This window comes from Podarcis vaucheri (assembly GCF_965113315.1).
Source record: "Podarcis vaucheri genome assembly, chromosome: 7".
NCBI classification, from domain to species: Eukaryota; Metazoa; Chordata; class Lepidosauria; order Squamata; family Lacertidae; genus Podarcis; species Podarcis vaucheri.
Genome location: NC_138765.1, coordinates 60,377,139 through 60,393,664, shown reverse-complemented (window position 1 = coordinate 60,393,664; position 16,526 = coordinate 60,377,139). Strand labels below are relative to the sequence as shown.

At 44.1% G+C, this 16,526-nt stretch overlaps 1 long non-coding RNA gene across 1 annotated transcript in view; it reads left to right on the top strand.

The window, feature by feature from the left end:
* Positions 1 to 4,739, top strand: part of LOC309537871 — a 95,057-nt gene extending 90,318 nt beyond the window's left edge. Inside the window, exon 11 of the long non-coding RNA XR_014222020.1 lies at positions 177 to 4,739. This is a non-coding gene — a long non-coding RNA (uncharacterized lncRNA). The remainder of the gene's footprint in view (positions 1 to 176) is intronic.
* The last annotated feature ends 11,787 nt before the right edge of the window (positions 4,740 to 16,526 follow it).

Here is a 16,526-nt window from a genome sequence, read left to right as displayed (position 1 = left end):
CTTTTCCTTCTTCATAGTTGTTGAAGGAAAGAGGGGAGGGTATGTTTGGAAGGGGGGAATGATCAGAGAGGCTTTGTTTTCTAAAAGAGAGAGAGGGAGAGAGGGGGGGAAAGTGGTACAACTCAAACACAGATCAGTTTTGTACTGCTTTAACCATAATGGTTTTCTCTCTCCAGGCCAAGAATCCTGGGAATTATAGTTTGGCAACATGCAAAAAATTATCTGTGTAAGTTGCTTAAGCCCCCCTCCCCCTAAATAATCACACAGCTAGAGTTCCCAGGGGAGAGGAAATTACATTTAAACCAGTAAGGCCATAGTGTAGGTTTTTCTCCCACAATAAAAAAGTTCAATTTTAGCAGGGAACGAGGTTAGCAAATGCCTTGTAAGACAGTAAAAGGCTTTTTGATTTCGCCTCTCCAGTTATTTTCGGTTTTATTTAGAAGCAATGTATTAAAGGAGGTGAAAGTATCTGCTTATTGCTCCATCTGCTTTGCTCCAGTCCCAGTGTTGTTCATGGTTGCTGGGTTTTTTTAAAAAAGATACACAAGTCTGAGGATTGGCTTGCCTGTAGGAGCAGACAAAGCTACTGTCTAGTGAGTCAGGCTGTGTCCATCATAGGCACACCCTGGCAGGGACAAAAGCAAAGCCCTGATGCCTGTCCTGGACCATCCTTTTAAAAAGTGAATAAATTCTGAACAACAGAACCTGGAAGCCAGTTTTAAACCCATGCAATGATGCCAATGTTGCAGTGTTCCAGGGCTTCGTAAGGAACCCGAACGGCATTTTCCAGCTGCCTGCCACAGTAGCCAACTAAGTCTTACTCAGAGTGGATCTATTGAAATTAAAGAACTGAAGTCTGCCGTGATCATTTACTTTAATGGCTCTACCCTGAACAGGACCAGTGTTGAATACCACCCATAGTAAAGGGCTCTCAAAATGAGCCTGCTCAGAGTTAGATCACTGGTCTGTCTAGTTCAGTACTATCTAATCCAGTGGCCTTCCAAAGTATTGGGCAGGGGTCTTTTCCATCATTCACTATCAGATCCTTTTAACTCGAGGTTGCTCTAAACAAACTCGAAATAGAGAAATAAAAATGAGTAAAACTCTTTCATGTACATTTTGTTGTTGTCATCTGTGAGCGACCTTTCAAGGTAGGTCAAGATTATTATCCCCATGTTGCAAGTAGAGTTCTGGCGCCCTGAGCTGAATTTAGAATGTTCTCCCCAGAGACCTTTGCCTGGCACTGAATATGATGTCCTTTCAGCACTAGATGAAAACCCTTTCCTTTGCCCCAAGCATATTAGATTTAAGTTTTTATTCATTTTAATTAGGCTTGTACAATGTGTGTCCCCCTGCACTGCTCCTGTTTATATTCTATTTTTATTTGATTGCTATTTCTATTGTGTTATCGGTGCATTTTATTGTTTTAGCTGCTCTGAGAGCTCTTGCTGGAAAACTTCTAAACAAATTTTCAAAACAAACAAACAATAGCATCTGCCTTGCAGAGATGAAATTAACTACAACACCACAGCAGTTCCTGTTGCTTTCAGTTCCATTTCTGGTCACACTAGGTCATGACAAAGAAACAGCAGTTGGCATGTAGGTTTTAGATAGCAAAATGCCCACCAAATTTGGTGTGCAAGGGAGGAGCGATGGAGAGCTCCAGCCCCTTCCTAAATACACACCCCTCCCCGGTTTGGCATTGTAAAATGTTTACTTAAAAAATAACCAAATAAATACATATAGGTAACATTTCACCAGAAAGAGGTTACAACCTGAAAATCTCTTATACAATATTTCTTATCTCTTGGTGGACTTCTTGATATAACTTAATTCTGTTCCAACATAAGACAAAAGGTCTCCAAACTTCCATGAGTATGATTGCTCCATTTCCCCATCACTGACGTTTGCCAACTGTTTTGGAATCAATCATCAAGCATTGCTAGATTTTCGCCCCACCCCCAGGAACACAGGAAACTGCCTTGTACTGAGTGAGACCATTGGTCCACCTGGTTCAGCATTGCCTACACTGACTGGCAGAGGCTCTCCAGCACTCCAGACCAGATGTCTCTCTCAGCACAACCTGCAGATGCCAGTGATTGAAACCTGGGTTCTTTTGCATGCAAAGCAGATGTTCTACCACAGAGCCATGGCCATCCCCATAAAGTGTTTAGCAACTAAATTATGAGTTGCAATCTACGTATTGTTTACTTAGGCATTTGTATTCTGTTTTCATAGATTGTCCAAACAGTGCAAGAACAAAATTTCAGGTTTTAGAGACATCATTTCCTCTCCAGTCTCTTTGATAGTTCTTATGATAAGTTTCCTGAAGTTTATTACATACTTACAGGACCACCACATTTGCCTGAAGCCTGTGTTTTGTTTCATACGCTGCCAGCAACATGCATTAGCTAAGCCAAGTACAGCTGCCACCAGCCCTGCACACTCGCCACGCTGGCTGAAATTGTTGGGATTTGTAATCCAACATCTGGTGTTTGCCACCCTGAGCTAAACCATATAGGTGACAATACCCATCATTAGTCATACTAGGGAGACCCACTGAGTTATGTTCAGTGCAGTTCGACTTAGAATAGACCCACTGAAATTGAAGTACTTAAGTGAGTCATGCCCATGAATTTCAGTGGGTAAACTCTAAATAGAACTAATATTAGCTACAATCCATTGAACTCCATGGATTTAATGCCATGAATTTCAGTGGGTCTACTCAATTTTGTTGGCCTTGTATTTCTTGCAAGTATGGGGAATCTGACACCACATGCAGATCATTTTAATGAAAATTTCTTTAGATCTAGTAGCTGCTTTATTCTTTCTTCTCTGCTTTATGCCCTCTTAATGTAGTTTCAGAATTAGGGTTTTCATCCCATTATTCAACCCAAGATGTGAAGAGAATCTGCAACCCTTCTTTTTTTTGTTGTGGTGGTGGAACAGTGTCCCTGATAGTAACAGCCAATTGAAATACCAGAGCGAGTAGATGCATAACACAAAACAGCTGTCAGGGTTTCCCCCCACCTCCTCTTGGCAAATATAAACTTTCAGATCTATAGTTCAACCCACCATTTGAGTGGAAGTCAGAGAAGCCATCCCTGAAACATCTGTGGTAAGGGCTGTAAGGCTTTTAAGAAATGGAGAAGAGGAAGTAAAGCAACACTAAGGGCATATTCACACCACACATTTAAAGCACTGTTATACCACTTTAAACAGTCATGGCTTTCCCCAGAGAATTATGGGAGCTGTAGTTTGTTAAGGGTGCCAAGAGCTGTTTGGAGAACCCTGTCCCCCTCACAGAGCTACAATTCCAGGAGTGATTTATCAATCAACTCCTCTTCACAAGGACCTATCGAAATCATAGTTCTGTGAGAGGAATAGGGGTTTCCTAACGGCTCTCCACACCCTTAAACTACTGCTCCCAGAATTCTTCGGCACAATCCTATACTCGTCTACTTGGAAAGAAGTCTCATTTCACTGCTCGCTTGATTAGAGGGGGCAAGGGCAAAGGCCAGAAGCGGCTCACTAGGTGAGATGGATCCACTACGCTTGTGTCCTTCAGTGACCCACCTGCTGGGAAGCTGGCAGAGCAACTCTGCCCCACCCAAAAAAGATGTTTCTGGCAAGAATTGTGAGGAGGAGCACCAGGAGGCTCTGGGAATGAGCCAGGGGTGCCATTTGGGGGAGCTGAGCAGCTGAGGGCTCTCCTTAAATCTTCAAACAGGGGGCCAGCTAGGCTCCCTCAATATTCCACAGCCTGAAACGGGCCTTGCTGGTCCTTCCCGCAGCTGTGATGGGCCCCGTTGGGCCTTCCCATGGCTGCAGCAGGCCTTGCAGCCTCCTCCTGCCACGTGACATCAGATGTGCACACCATGCATGTGACGTCACCCCCCCCCAAAGTAGGGCAGAACCCACTGGGATGGGCAGTGGGTCCCTTCCTAAAGCATGTCCTTTGGCAAGTGCCCAATGGTGCTGACCTCAGGCATTAACCCTGTAACTTCTTGCTGGCTGTGTGTATCCAGGTTTTGACATCAGTTATCCATGATGAAACCTTGTTGGGTTACAAAACCCCCTTAATCACTACTGCGAGGAAGTAAATTGTATGCGGATGGGTTTTTCTTGGGTCCTCAAAGAAGTGTGGTAAAAAAACACCGCTAGTTGAAGAATAGGCCGTTTCCTTTTTGCCTTTGCAAAAGGAAACAAAAAAGCCAAAAGTGAATTGGCTCTTAATCTCCAAAGGAAGCTGATATGAGATGGATTTCTCCCTTCATCTCTCCCTGGACTGTTTTTTTCTTCCTGCTGTGAGAAAACTATGGTCACAGCACACCTGTGTTTCACAGGAATATAAAGGTTTTTGCAGCAGAAACCTCTGAAGCCCCCAGGAATTCCTTTGACGCTGGGATATGAGCAGCAGCTGTGGGTCTTAATAGCTGCAGTCTCCTTTTGGCGGGACTTTAATAAACATCCCCTTCCTTCAAAAGAAGCTCCAGTTAAAAAAAATACATTCTCAAGTTGTGTGTTGCACTGTTAAATAAATAAATTTGTTAGCCTTAAAGGTGCTTTCTGCAGGATTCTTCACTGCTGTTAACGCGGAGATGGTGACCCTAAAGAACAGTGTCACAAATGATCTGGACAGCCTTCTCTGTTAAAGGTTCTGTCTCTCAATTTGGCTGCATGCACACTAACCCATTTCTAGATGTAGAAAATGTAGTTTTTCTCAATCTGGAATTGTTTATCCTCAACATTAGGGTTGCCATATTTCAAAAAGTAAAAACCAGGACACCCTGAAAATTTCAACAGGCCTTTCGGAAATTTCCCGGACATATGGCAGCCCTACTGAACACACCACTTTCAATCTAGATTGATCCTAGGTCCTGCCATCCATAAGTGGGGGTCTGTTTACTTGATGTACAATTGAAAATCTTTTCCTTTACATTATTCACACCTTTTTCTTCCCTGCACATACCCCAAGTGAATGAAGAAGGAAGTAGTGATCCCACCCACAGCATCATTGGGCAGCTATGGATCTCTCCCCACCAGCCAATTGCTGGGCCCACTTCTATCTGTTTTCAAACGGGCACACTGTGGGGTAATACAGAATCAATATGCAATAACCCCCTCCCCCCCGAAACGAAACTGGTTTCTCAAGAGGCGCTTCTTAGGGGCAACAAATTTGCACTATATTTCCATTGTGTGCAGACTACATAGAAAAGACAAGTACTCAGCCTCCATAGATTCTAGAAATGTGTGCATACAGCCTTTATTTCCATCACTGAATAAGGTTTATTCTGTTCCCACCATCTTTCATTGGTACCAACACTCAGTCTGACAGCTTCCTGGTGCTTTTTGTCATCCTCTGTAATGAAGAAACCCAATTTGTATTGTGTTTTGTTTTTGTTTTCAGGTGGGTTTTTTTTTAATTCAAAAATTATCCTTGTTAGAATACTACTTTAAGGGACTTCGAAGGAAGGGAGGTTTTTTTTGTTCCTTTTTTGTTCTGTTTTATTTTAAGATATAATGAGAACTTTGTGTGAGCCGCCTGCAGCATCCCTGTTAAAACTGTGATTAATGTCACTGTATAATTCTGACAAGCTGAAACTCTCTCATGGCATCCATTCATCTCAAGAGTTCCTCTCTAGCTCTTATTTATTTATTGAACAACATGTAAGCACCGTTCCCTTTTTTTTGTCTAAATGTATCAGTGTTTCAGCACAGAGCCTTCAAGGTTTCAGTCTTGTTGACAATAATGAGATCATTCAGACAATTACCGCTGTTCCCCCCCTCGTATGTTTTTTATTTCTTTTTAAAAAAACCTCCACTAGTGAAGAAGATTAAAGAAAAGTTAAGGAGCTTTGTCTGTTTCCTGTTATCCATTTGCTAAGCTGGAGGGGGAAAGCAGTGTTGTGTGTGTGTGTGTGTGTGTGTGTGTGTGTGTGTCACACACACACACACACACACACACACAACCCTTTAACATTCCAATTGTATAAAATCAGGGTGTAATGCAAACAGCTGTAATGTTTGCAGATCACTAGGGCTTCTTTGGAAGTCCTGCACCATCATCCTGCACCAACATACCCTTTGCTATCCAGGGTCAAACTCTGGGGGTGGGAATAGTTCCAGAAAAACCCAGCTGTGGGTGGCACTGATTGGCTAGCTCTAATGCCATCACCAAGATACCTCCCACTCCCCATATCGCCGAGGCATTTTCCTGTTGTTTTACAACTTACCTTACTCTGTGCACTTGTACTTTTGTACTTTTCATTTTTCAATAAAGAATATAAAATTTAAAAAACGTTGATTTGAAAACAAGACAAGGGATAAATGTAGAAAGTGCTAGGTATACATGTGCTTGCAGATTTGTTTTGTTCTAAAGTGGGCAGACCACATAAAGCAAGGGCCCAGACGGATCAGGTTGTTTGGGATAATGCAGAGTTGTCTGTGCCAGAAACCTTAAGATCTCCCTCATACAGCTTGCAAGTTGACTTTGTTTTCCTCAAGTCACTTCATTAGTCTAGGATTCTGTTTCAAACTTTAGCTGACCTGAAGCACCTCAGACTCATTGCCCAGCCCTGACATCAGATCATCACCAACCTAAACCCATCACCCAACTCCTGAAGACTTTCCCTCAAATTTTCTGGGGATTTTTGCCCATGGTAAGATGGGCCTGAGGTTGTCTAACAGCTCGTAAGGACAGAAATTTGCTGGGAAGCCAGCAACATTAAGCCAAGGCACCCTGTCACAGCATTTGCTTGCTCAGTTATACTTGTAGCAGAAACAAATCTCATTAGGAGCCTGTGACTGTCCTGCTAATAACAACTGCTTTATTCATGCAAAAGAAGAAGAAAAGAGAGGGGTGGAAGAAGAAACCCTCAATGTACAAATGGGAACAGGGCAGTGGGGTGACAGAGAAGAAAAGTCCCGTCAAAACTAGATTAAAATAACATCAAAGAATGAAAATAAGTGAATTCAGAGTTTAACTATGAAACTCTCTTTCCTGCTGTGTATCTAGATACTGCAGGAGCCTCAAAGCCATGATTAGCTTAGACACCAAAGGCCGAACGGTACAGTAGATCAGCTCACACAGTTATAGATGACATCAAAGCAAATTCCACATGAAGGACAAGGGCAGGTGGTACACAGCGCTACATGCGCCTCAATCAACATGGTCAATGGGGTGTCCTAGGAGCTGTTGCTAAACACACACACACACACACACACACACACACAATATCCACAGTACTTGCTTAAGTTTTCAGGATCTGCACCATCCTGCCAAGCCTTGGGATGCTGCTCAGATTTGCCGCTGATAAGAACAGCCCTGCTGGATCAAGCCAATCTAGTCCAGCATCCTGTCCTCACAGTGGCCACCAGATACCAATGGGAACCCGTAGTAAGCAGCACCCGAATACAAGAGCACTCTGCCTCCCCTCCTGTCATAGCCACGCAATACATTTAAAGCAGGTGGCTCCTCCCAATCCTGGAAATTGTAACCTGACCCTCACCGAGCTACAATTCCCATGATTCTTTTAGAGGAAGCCATGCACTTTAGATGGTTCTCTTCCCTATTTCTACACCAATAGCCCACTGTCCATATGCTATCTTCCCCAGTTAAAACACAGAGGTTTTGTTGAGAACTTAACCCAAAGCCTTCACTCTGGTCAGGGACTCACTGCTCATTGTGGGCAGCTACTAAGCAGCTGTCACTCTGGCTTCAGCTCTTCTGCAGTACTGCTGCAGGAGTTTTGCTCTTTGCAGACCTTCTTTAGATGTTCTTACTTTATCTGTAAGCCGCCTTGAGTCCCTGTCGGGGGGGAAAGGCGAGGTGTAAATAAATATAATAATAATTCAGCCTTCTGTGATATCAGCTTTGGTGGCCTAACATCTTCCTCTTTAGACAACTGCTGCTTCCTGCTGCTAGGACCTCTCAGCCCTAGTCTGGGTTCTTCTGTGTCCTTGTCTTGGTGCAGACTCTTCATCAGTAACCAATCAAATGTTGCACTCTGTCAACCCATCCATTCAAGGGCCAATGAGTACAAATAGAATGCCCACTAAAAACCTATCTCAGTCCGAGCTTTTTTATTCTACTGTCTTGTATAAAAGCTGGTCTTTAATGTAACTGACATAATGGAAAAGTTCACAAGGTACAAAGTCACAGTATTGGCCTAGCTGGTCCTTGACAGGATGCCAACTGAAGACCTGGTCATTTTATCTCCCAGGCTTCCATTAGAAACAAACTGTCAATCTTTGCCCTTGAGTTAACGATCCACAAAACTTTTTTTTTTAAAAAATTATAGAACAGCATTCATACATATAGATTTGTATATCACTTATGTAACTTTAACTTCATAATATTGCTGTATGTCCGCAGGACCTATAACAAGAAATGTTGTGGCAAGAGGTCCTAAGGGGTTGTAGCTTCCCATCTGTGGAATGCTCTCCCAAGCAAGGTCTTCCAGGCACCTTCATTGACATATTTTCTGCACTAGGTAAAGACTTAAGCTCCCCCTACCAGGCTTTTGACAGACTAAGATGATGTTACTTTGTTACTAGTGTGTTGCCAAAGCTTCCTGTGGCTTTTATGGGGTTTGTTGTGTTCTGCTTCAATATATTCATATTTATATTTTAAATGTGTTGCAAATTGCTTGGAGGCCTTCAGGTAACAAAAGGCTTACAAGTCTAAACAACAACAGCACCAATAATAATTGTGTTAATGAGCAGTTAGGTAAAATACTGACTGCCCACTCTTTATTGCATTGTCCACAAACACAAGGGAGAATAACTCTTTTCATATATACAAAAGCTGACCGTTCCAGTAAGAGCCTGTAATATCTCCAGTGGGAAGATAACCATTCCCAGCCCAGGCTGGAGCAGAGCTTGTGACAGCCTGTCATGGAGTCTAGCATAAGACAAAGGCATGTGAATCAGAGGCATAGCCATGAACAAAGGTCAGCGACCAATCAGCCATACAGGAGGCCAGAGGCAGGAAAGGCTATAGACCACATACCCAACTGACAAATCCAGATTGCTATTCACTGTAAGAAGTTGCTCAGGCTAGTGTAGAAGGAAGGTTCTATATGGCCTTGCCTGTCTCCATTGGGTGGAGAGGTCAGCTGATCACCTTCAGATTCCAGGGTCAGCTGACAGCACTCAAACCAGCACTGCATCGTAGAGGGAGCCCTAGCCCAGAGTACTGGTGACTCAAAGAAGGTAAGGCTCTGAATACTGGCTTCTGGAGGTCCCAGCTTCAGACCTCCCTCCCACCCCTGGTAAAACATGAGTATATTTTTAGCAAACCAGCATATTCTGTGGCCTATCAGACTCAATGCAGCCTGTGCATACCAGGTGTTCTGACAAGTCCCTGGCTTTGCATTCCATAATAGCCAAAAAACAAACAATCAAATGAGCCCCTGGTGGGTCACCATATGTGGTTGGTGGGCTGCATTACCTTGGTTTGGTCACCAGTCGTTCAGATCTGTTGCCTGACCTCAGCAGGGTAACTGGATGGTATTGATCTTTGGATCAAGGATATTGCAAATGCAAAGGAAAGTCAGTTATTTGACTGAATGACCAGGTTTAGCAGGAGCAACAATGAGAAAAATTAGCAGCTGGGATGAATTCCCTCCCCCCCCCCCAGCCGGCAGGGAGGTTAGAGAGTGATGTACTGAAAACAAATTTCTGAAGCATCAGAAACTAAAGAGGAAATCATTTTCCAGGTGGTCAACATAGACTTTGGAATGTTCATAAAATGAGATCTAGCTGAAAATAACACCTGTTTTTCATTTGGCAAAGCATCCCAAATGAAGTAAGCGTTCACCCCACACCCATTATCCCTCCAGTGCTTATTGTCCATGATCATTCACTTCATCTTTCTCAAGAGGCACATGTAATAATGAGAGAACCTGTACATATTTTTTAAATGTCCCACAACCTCTGATCTATAGTGGTATGATAAGTCAGCTGCGCCTTTCTTTGGAAGCCACCTGGCTGTAGAAGCAGGGCTTGCTTTGCCTGCATTTTAGAACCAGCTGAACCACTTCACAACTCCTGAACTGAGTTGTAGGTAATAATCAAAATTTGGCAATTTTGGTTCAAAGTGTCCAAAAATGTGCATTGACATACCTATTTTAAGGAAATTTAATTAGATTTTTGTGTTCGTTTCACTGGCATGTGCTATTTTACTATTTACACTGCTTACCTAACCTTTAAAGGAAAATATTTTAGAGCATAGAGCCAAAGGCAGGCTACAAATTAATAAAGCAGTTTTTGACGCTCTTAATATGCTTTGATCTGTTTCCAGGCACTCTTTGAGATGCTGACTTTCATCTGTAAAACGGCACATCACTTGCAACCCAATTCTTCAAGGCCGAAGTGGAGAAGGGTTCCATGTGAACAGCAGTTGAACATGGGTCAGTTGTTCCTAAGAGGTAGGGGAGCACCATTCCGAAAGGGCAGGCAGTGATCTCTGTTGCCCTTGGCCAATCAAACAGGAGTTGGGTTCAGATCCCTGAATCTGGAGTGGCAGAAACGGGCGCCAAGATGTGTCCAGGGCTGTAACGCAACTGATCCTGGAGAAGCTGGCGGGAGCCCTAGGGAGAGTTCTCTTTTATTTGTGGAGGCCAGGGCGCCCTGGCATGGGTTTGCCTTGAGAGAAGGGCCTGAGCCTTGGAAAGCATTGGAGTTCCAGCAGTGATTATGAATAAACACCGGGAAGAACTTTCTGACGGTAAGAGCTATTTGACCGTGGAACAGACTCCCACGAGAGGTGGTGGGAGATGGCTGACCATCTGTCATAGATACTCTGGTTGAAATTCCTGCATTCCAGGGGGTTGGACTAGATGACCCTTGTGATCCCTTCCAACTCTACAATTCTATGGTTTAGTGATTCTATGAGCTTCCAAAGACCTCAAGGACTCCCAGCAGATGAGATCCTGGGATCCATGAGCCTTGTATTTAGAAGTTGGTAATCAAGATTGTTAGTTATTTATGCTTCAGCAGAGTGTTTAGGGTAGCCTTTCTCAACCATGGATCCCCAGATATATGGGGGTCCCATCATAACTAACCACAGATCATGCTGGCTAGGAACGATGGGATTTGTAGTCCAACAGTCTAGGGACCCACAGTTGAGGAAGGCTGGGTTAGAGTGTTGAACCAGGGTTCAAATCCCCACTTGACCATGAAACTCATTGAGTGAACTTGGGCCAGTCATTGCCTCTCAGCCTAACCTACCTCACAGGTTTCTTGTGGGGATAAAACCAGGAGGAGGACAACCTTAAATTCCTTAGAGAAAAGGGTGGGGTATAAATGAATTAACAACAACAAAACCTGTGGCCCTCCAAATGTTGCTGGGCTCCAGTTCCCATCATCCCTGACCACTAACCACTCTTCCTGGGGTAGTTGGGTGTCGGAATCCAACAACATCTGGAAGGTTGAAGGCTCTACAGTAGTCACATTTGGTCCAAAATATGGGAGGAAGGAACTGTACTCCTGAAACAGTACTGCTGCGTAGGTTTTAAAAGAATCCCTGTACCTGATCTTCACCTTTTATTTTTGAGCATATAATTCTGGACTTCCTACACAAACACAGAGTTGCAATAGGCAACCAGACAGGATGAGAGATGTGTGCAGAACGTTCTTGCACTCGCCTCCAAACCCAGTGCTCAAAGGCCAGTGTGGACTTTCTATTATTCCTTTTGTACAGAGATTAATCTGCAGTGTAGAATTTTTCTCTATGAACGCCAAGCCAAGCCATTTCCTTCCCAGAACATGCTTTTGGCATTGCCGGCTGCTTGCTATTCGCTGGACTTGACTGCAGGCCAAACCTTAACATCTTTACATATTTCTGACTCAGGCAAACCTCCAATAGCGATTGATGGAAGTTTTGCCTGAGCAAACACACCAGAATTAGTCCAGAATGTGTAGATCAGACTCTGCAAGGGTATGCATACGCACACGCCTATGGCTGTGTAAACACCATGCATTTAAAGTGCATGGCTTCCCCCAAAGAACCATGGGAACTGTAGTTTACCTCCTTAGAACTATGGTTCCCAGCACCCTTAACAAATCACAGTCTACAGGATTCTTTGGGGGAAGCAATGTGCTTTAAATGCAGACCTGTCTTAAGCATATGTGGCGCCGGGGTGCAAAGATCCGCCCAGGGCCCCACCCCCAGGTTGCCCAGTCCCAGGCGCGCAGGAGGGCAGAGCCAGCCAGCCACCTCAGCTTCTCACTGGCTCGATCGCCCCAGAACTTGCAGCACAGAGCCACCCGCAGCAGAAGAGCCCGCTGCGGTCCTCCAGCCGAAGGGGAGGCTCTTCCCTGGAGACAACTCTCGGGCCTGGACTCTCGGCCTGGTGCCCATGAGAGCCTGGCGCCTGGGTGCCCTGCACCCCTAGCACCTATGGGTAAGACGGCCCTGTTTAAATGTATGGTTTGTACACAGCCCTAGTTCTGGACCTGAAAATTAGAGCCCCTTCACATGTCACTACTGACACCCACTATAAGACCAACCCTCACGCCATTGAGGCTGTAGTGGCTTTTCTCCTTATATTAGGTTGGGTCACTGAGAGTGCATTACAGTAGATTTCTAATATCTACACTGGCTTTCATTGGGCTCATCCACACTGTCATTTTAATGTGGACGGTAAGCTTCCTGTTACCTGTACCTCCATTTATTCTCCGTTGCCCATATGATGTTTTCCTCCTAATCGCTGCCTTCCCACACTGTCCCCTCCTGCAATCCAGATTTTCTCAAACTGTCTGCTTTCCGGAGTATCTCTGGCATAAGAAAATCCTGACTGAGGGAGGGGGGAAAGTGTGGGAAGGCTGTGATTTGGAGGAAAATGTCATACAGACAATGGAGAATTAATGAAGTTACAGGTAGTTTGCTATCCGCATTAAATAACATTATGGATGAGTGGCCCATTGTTCTCTTGGCACAGTTTAAGGCACCAGTTTTGACCCATATTCTCTTAAACTACTTTCCACTCAAGGACCGCATTCCTAGGAACATATATCCCAGAGGTGGGTGGGGCCATAGGCAAAAGTGGGTGGGACAATGGGTGTCAATTATCCCTTTGCACAGTAGGCTAGTTTCTGTGTACACTCACACACCCCTCTTCATCTTTCATCCATGAAAGCTAGAGGCACAGCTGTACTGGGCTGGGGCTGATGGAAGTTGTAGTCCCAAAACATCTGGAGGGCACCAGGTTGGCAAAAGCAGCTCTGTGCAATGTAAGATAATGGTGGTGTTGCTGGGTCCTTTGATGCTCTTGGGAGGGGGGCTCCTCCTGCTAGCCCTGTACAAATAAGTGGCTTGTAGAAGGGGGGAGTGTGACCCGAACCAACACTGGTGATAAAATGACGTTCACCGTAGCCACTCAGAATAGAAATCAAGGCAAAAGCAAATTCCGAATAGGTCCTTCTGTCTCTGTTTGTGTTTTGTCTGGCACTCATATCGCCGCCCAAGTTCAAATAATAATGCAAAACATTCATGTTCTCTTCTGAATCTCAGCCAAAGGGGAAATCGTATCCAGGCAAACTTTACACAAAATCCAATCATCAGGCGTAATGGGAATCAAATGAACAGGATGATTGGATGCTTAAAAAATAAAAATAAAAAGACACACAGAGAGAGAGAAGCAAAGAAAGAAAGAAAGCAATGGAAAGAGGGGACGGCCAAACAGAGAGAAGAAAAAGGTCTGTTCTTGAATGGAACTTGACAATAAGGATCAGCCAAATCATCTGGAAAACACACATTGGATTTGCTGTGCTAAGTTGACGATTAGGCTGGCAAGGTATAAGAAACATCTTAATGGAATCCTGATTACTCAAGGTGTTGCCATTCTGATTGTGTTGATAGTTTAAATGCTTGTTTGCGAAGGAATCAGGGTTGTGGCATTCTGGGCAAATGTTGTTTCTCTCTCTCTCTTTCTTTCTTTCTTTCTTTCTTTCTTTCTGGTTAAAGAAAGCATTTTGGGCTCATGTACAAGCTGGGTGGTTTTCAAACTACAGGAAGATGCTCATGAAGGATCCCAGTAATTCCATACATGTAGGAGTGTGATGAATGGACTTCTCCAAATCTGGGTTGCCAAGCGGTCCTTGTGTGACAAGGCCTTCCTACCACAAACCAACACAGAAGTAACCACTGGAGGGATATGCGGCCCTCCATACCCTCCTCTCTGGCCCTTGGAATTCTCCCAGGTCACATCCTTTACTGTTTTTTACTTAACTGGATGGTATCCGTGGACTCTGGATTGCCTGGGTGGGCAATTCAGTGGGGCATGTGTAGAAATTACTAGCCTACTGTACAAAGGTGAAATTTATATTCATTGCTCCTCCCACATTTGCCTTTGGCCCCACCCACCACTGGCACGTGGTCCCTGGAAGGGTGTCCAGAAGGAAATGCTTCATGCTAATATCTTAAACCTGTGCAGGACCATCCTCTTACAGATTCTGCAATATTACACAGCATTTCCTTCCATTTGCCCTCTATTTCAAGCACAATTTAAAATTCCAAAAAACCTTGGGATGTTAAAGTTGAATAACCATGGGTGATCCCAAACTATAAATGCATCTGAAATCCAAAAAAGGAGGGAGGTTTCCTTATTATTCTAGCATACACATTATATAAGCTCATTATAGAGGCATTTGGCTTTAAAGGCACATGTAATTTAAATGTAATCTAAAGTTCAGAGCTTTCTTTATTGCACCCACAGCTCAGCTTGCCTTTTTGAGCTTCATTTAAACATCTGAGCAAACTCTAGTTCATCATGTTTTTGTTCCCCTGTGCCATTGATCTCAAAAAAGCCCACGGTCGCCTTGTGCATTATCCATCTTTAACTTTTTACATCTGTTTTGGTTCCTCTTCCTCCTCCCACCCCATCCCACAAGTTTCTGGTTGATTTAATACTTTACCAGATGAGCAATTGATCCTTTTGTCTCATCTTTTCAGCCATCCCCCCACCAAGTGAAAAGCATTGGCCCTAATACTGTCCCACCCCCACCCCATGTTTCAAGAGGCAGACTTCAAGGAACCTCATGCCTGCTCCTTGCATCTCTCTCCACCCTGAGGCTTATTAGTGTTGGCCTTGACCAGGACATCGTTTGGTAAACACACATCTAGCTTTCTGAGATGATACTGGTGTGTGATGTTTGGGACTGGAGCTGAGGTTGTTGGGATCCCCCTCTACCCCAAACCTCTCCCCCACCACCACCTCTGACAGCTGCACCTCACTCTTAATTTTCCTTTTTCCCTGCCATTGTTTCTACACATCAGCCATGAGTGATTTATTTTTCTTTAGTGGAGGGAATGAGAAGGCAGTGAGATAATGACATGAAAAGGGCTCAAGTGCTATTTATATAGGGTGGTTTTTTTATCTCCCTCCATCAGTTCACACAGGGAGAACTTGAAGCTTGATATGTTCTTGCTCTTTTCTCTCCCTCCTTCCACCCTTCTTGCTTGTACAAATGCGAAAGGCGCAAGGAGGGCTTTTGATTTGAAGTGCCTCTTCCGCATATCTAATTATTTCTCTATGATATTCATCTTGAGGTTTTGAGAGGAAGGTTAAAATTGCAACCTTGTTTTATGGCTGGTTTTATAGTTACTCCGCTCCTTTCCTTTTCCTTTTTTTTTAATCGACCTTCCCTGTGAAGCTATTTCTGAGCTGCTCCACTATAATATCAGCAAGGAGGCCAAGCTGTAATTTCTTTTCCCCCTACTCTCTCCTTTTTCTGATCTCCTTGCCAGAGAACTCTAGAATTTCTACCTTTCTCCCCCTCCATTTTGTTCCCTTTTGAAATATGACACGTAGAAGAGACTCCATGGTTGCTGGCTGAAGAAAGAATTGGGAGCCTGGCCATTGGGTAAGGCTTACATCCCGGGTCTAGTTTAGGTCAGCATGGACATTACTTAGTAGGGATCTAAAGAATGATTCTGACATTTCCTTAAGCCCATGGGTGGTTTATTTTGGGGGGAGGGAGGAGATTATGTGTTTCCTTTCATGCATATCAAGACCGCATGGTCTTGCATGCCTAAAACCACCCTACATAATTATCATGGTTCCATAGCCAAATGGAGATTGGTGTCTGGAGAAATGGTTCGTAGCACGTTTCTGGATTGTGACATATTCATTCCAGGAGTGTCGCCAGTAGTCCAGAGCACCACGTTTGCTTTTGTTTTGCTACTGGAAAGATTTTTACTCCCCCCCCCTCCACCTCGCCCTTTCCATCAAATTGAAGTTTGAGGCAGTTTGCATAATTTTAAAAAGGATAGTTTGTTTTGTAAAATGCATTATAGATACATATCAAAAATGGTAGCATTAGATGACTGATGGAGAACCTGTTGTTGGACTGCAACTCCCATCATTCCTGCTCAATAACCACCCTGTCTGAGGCTGATGGGAGCTGGAGTCCAGCATCATTGGGTGTGGGTGGGTGTGGATACAGGTTCCCCACCTCTGCACTGGCAAATGGCCCACTGTCTACTCGGAAATGTTCCCTTAAGTTCAATCAGACCTACT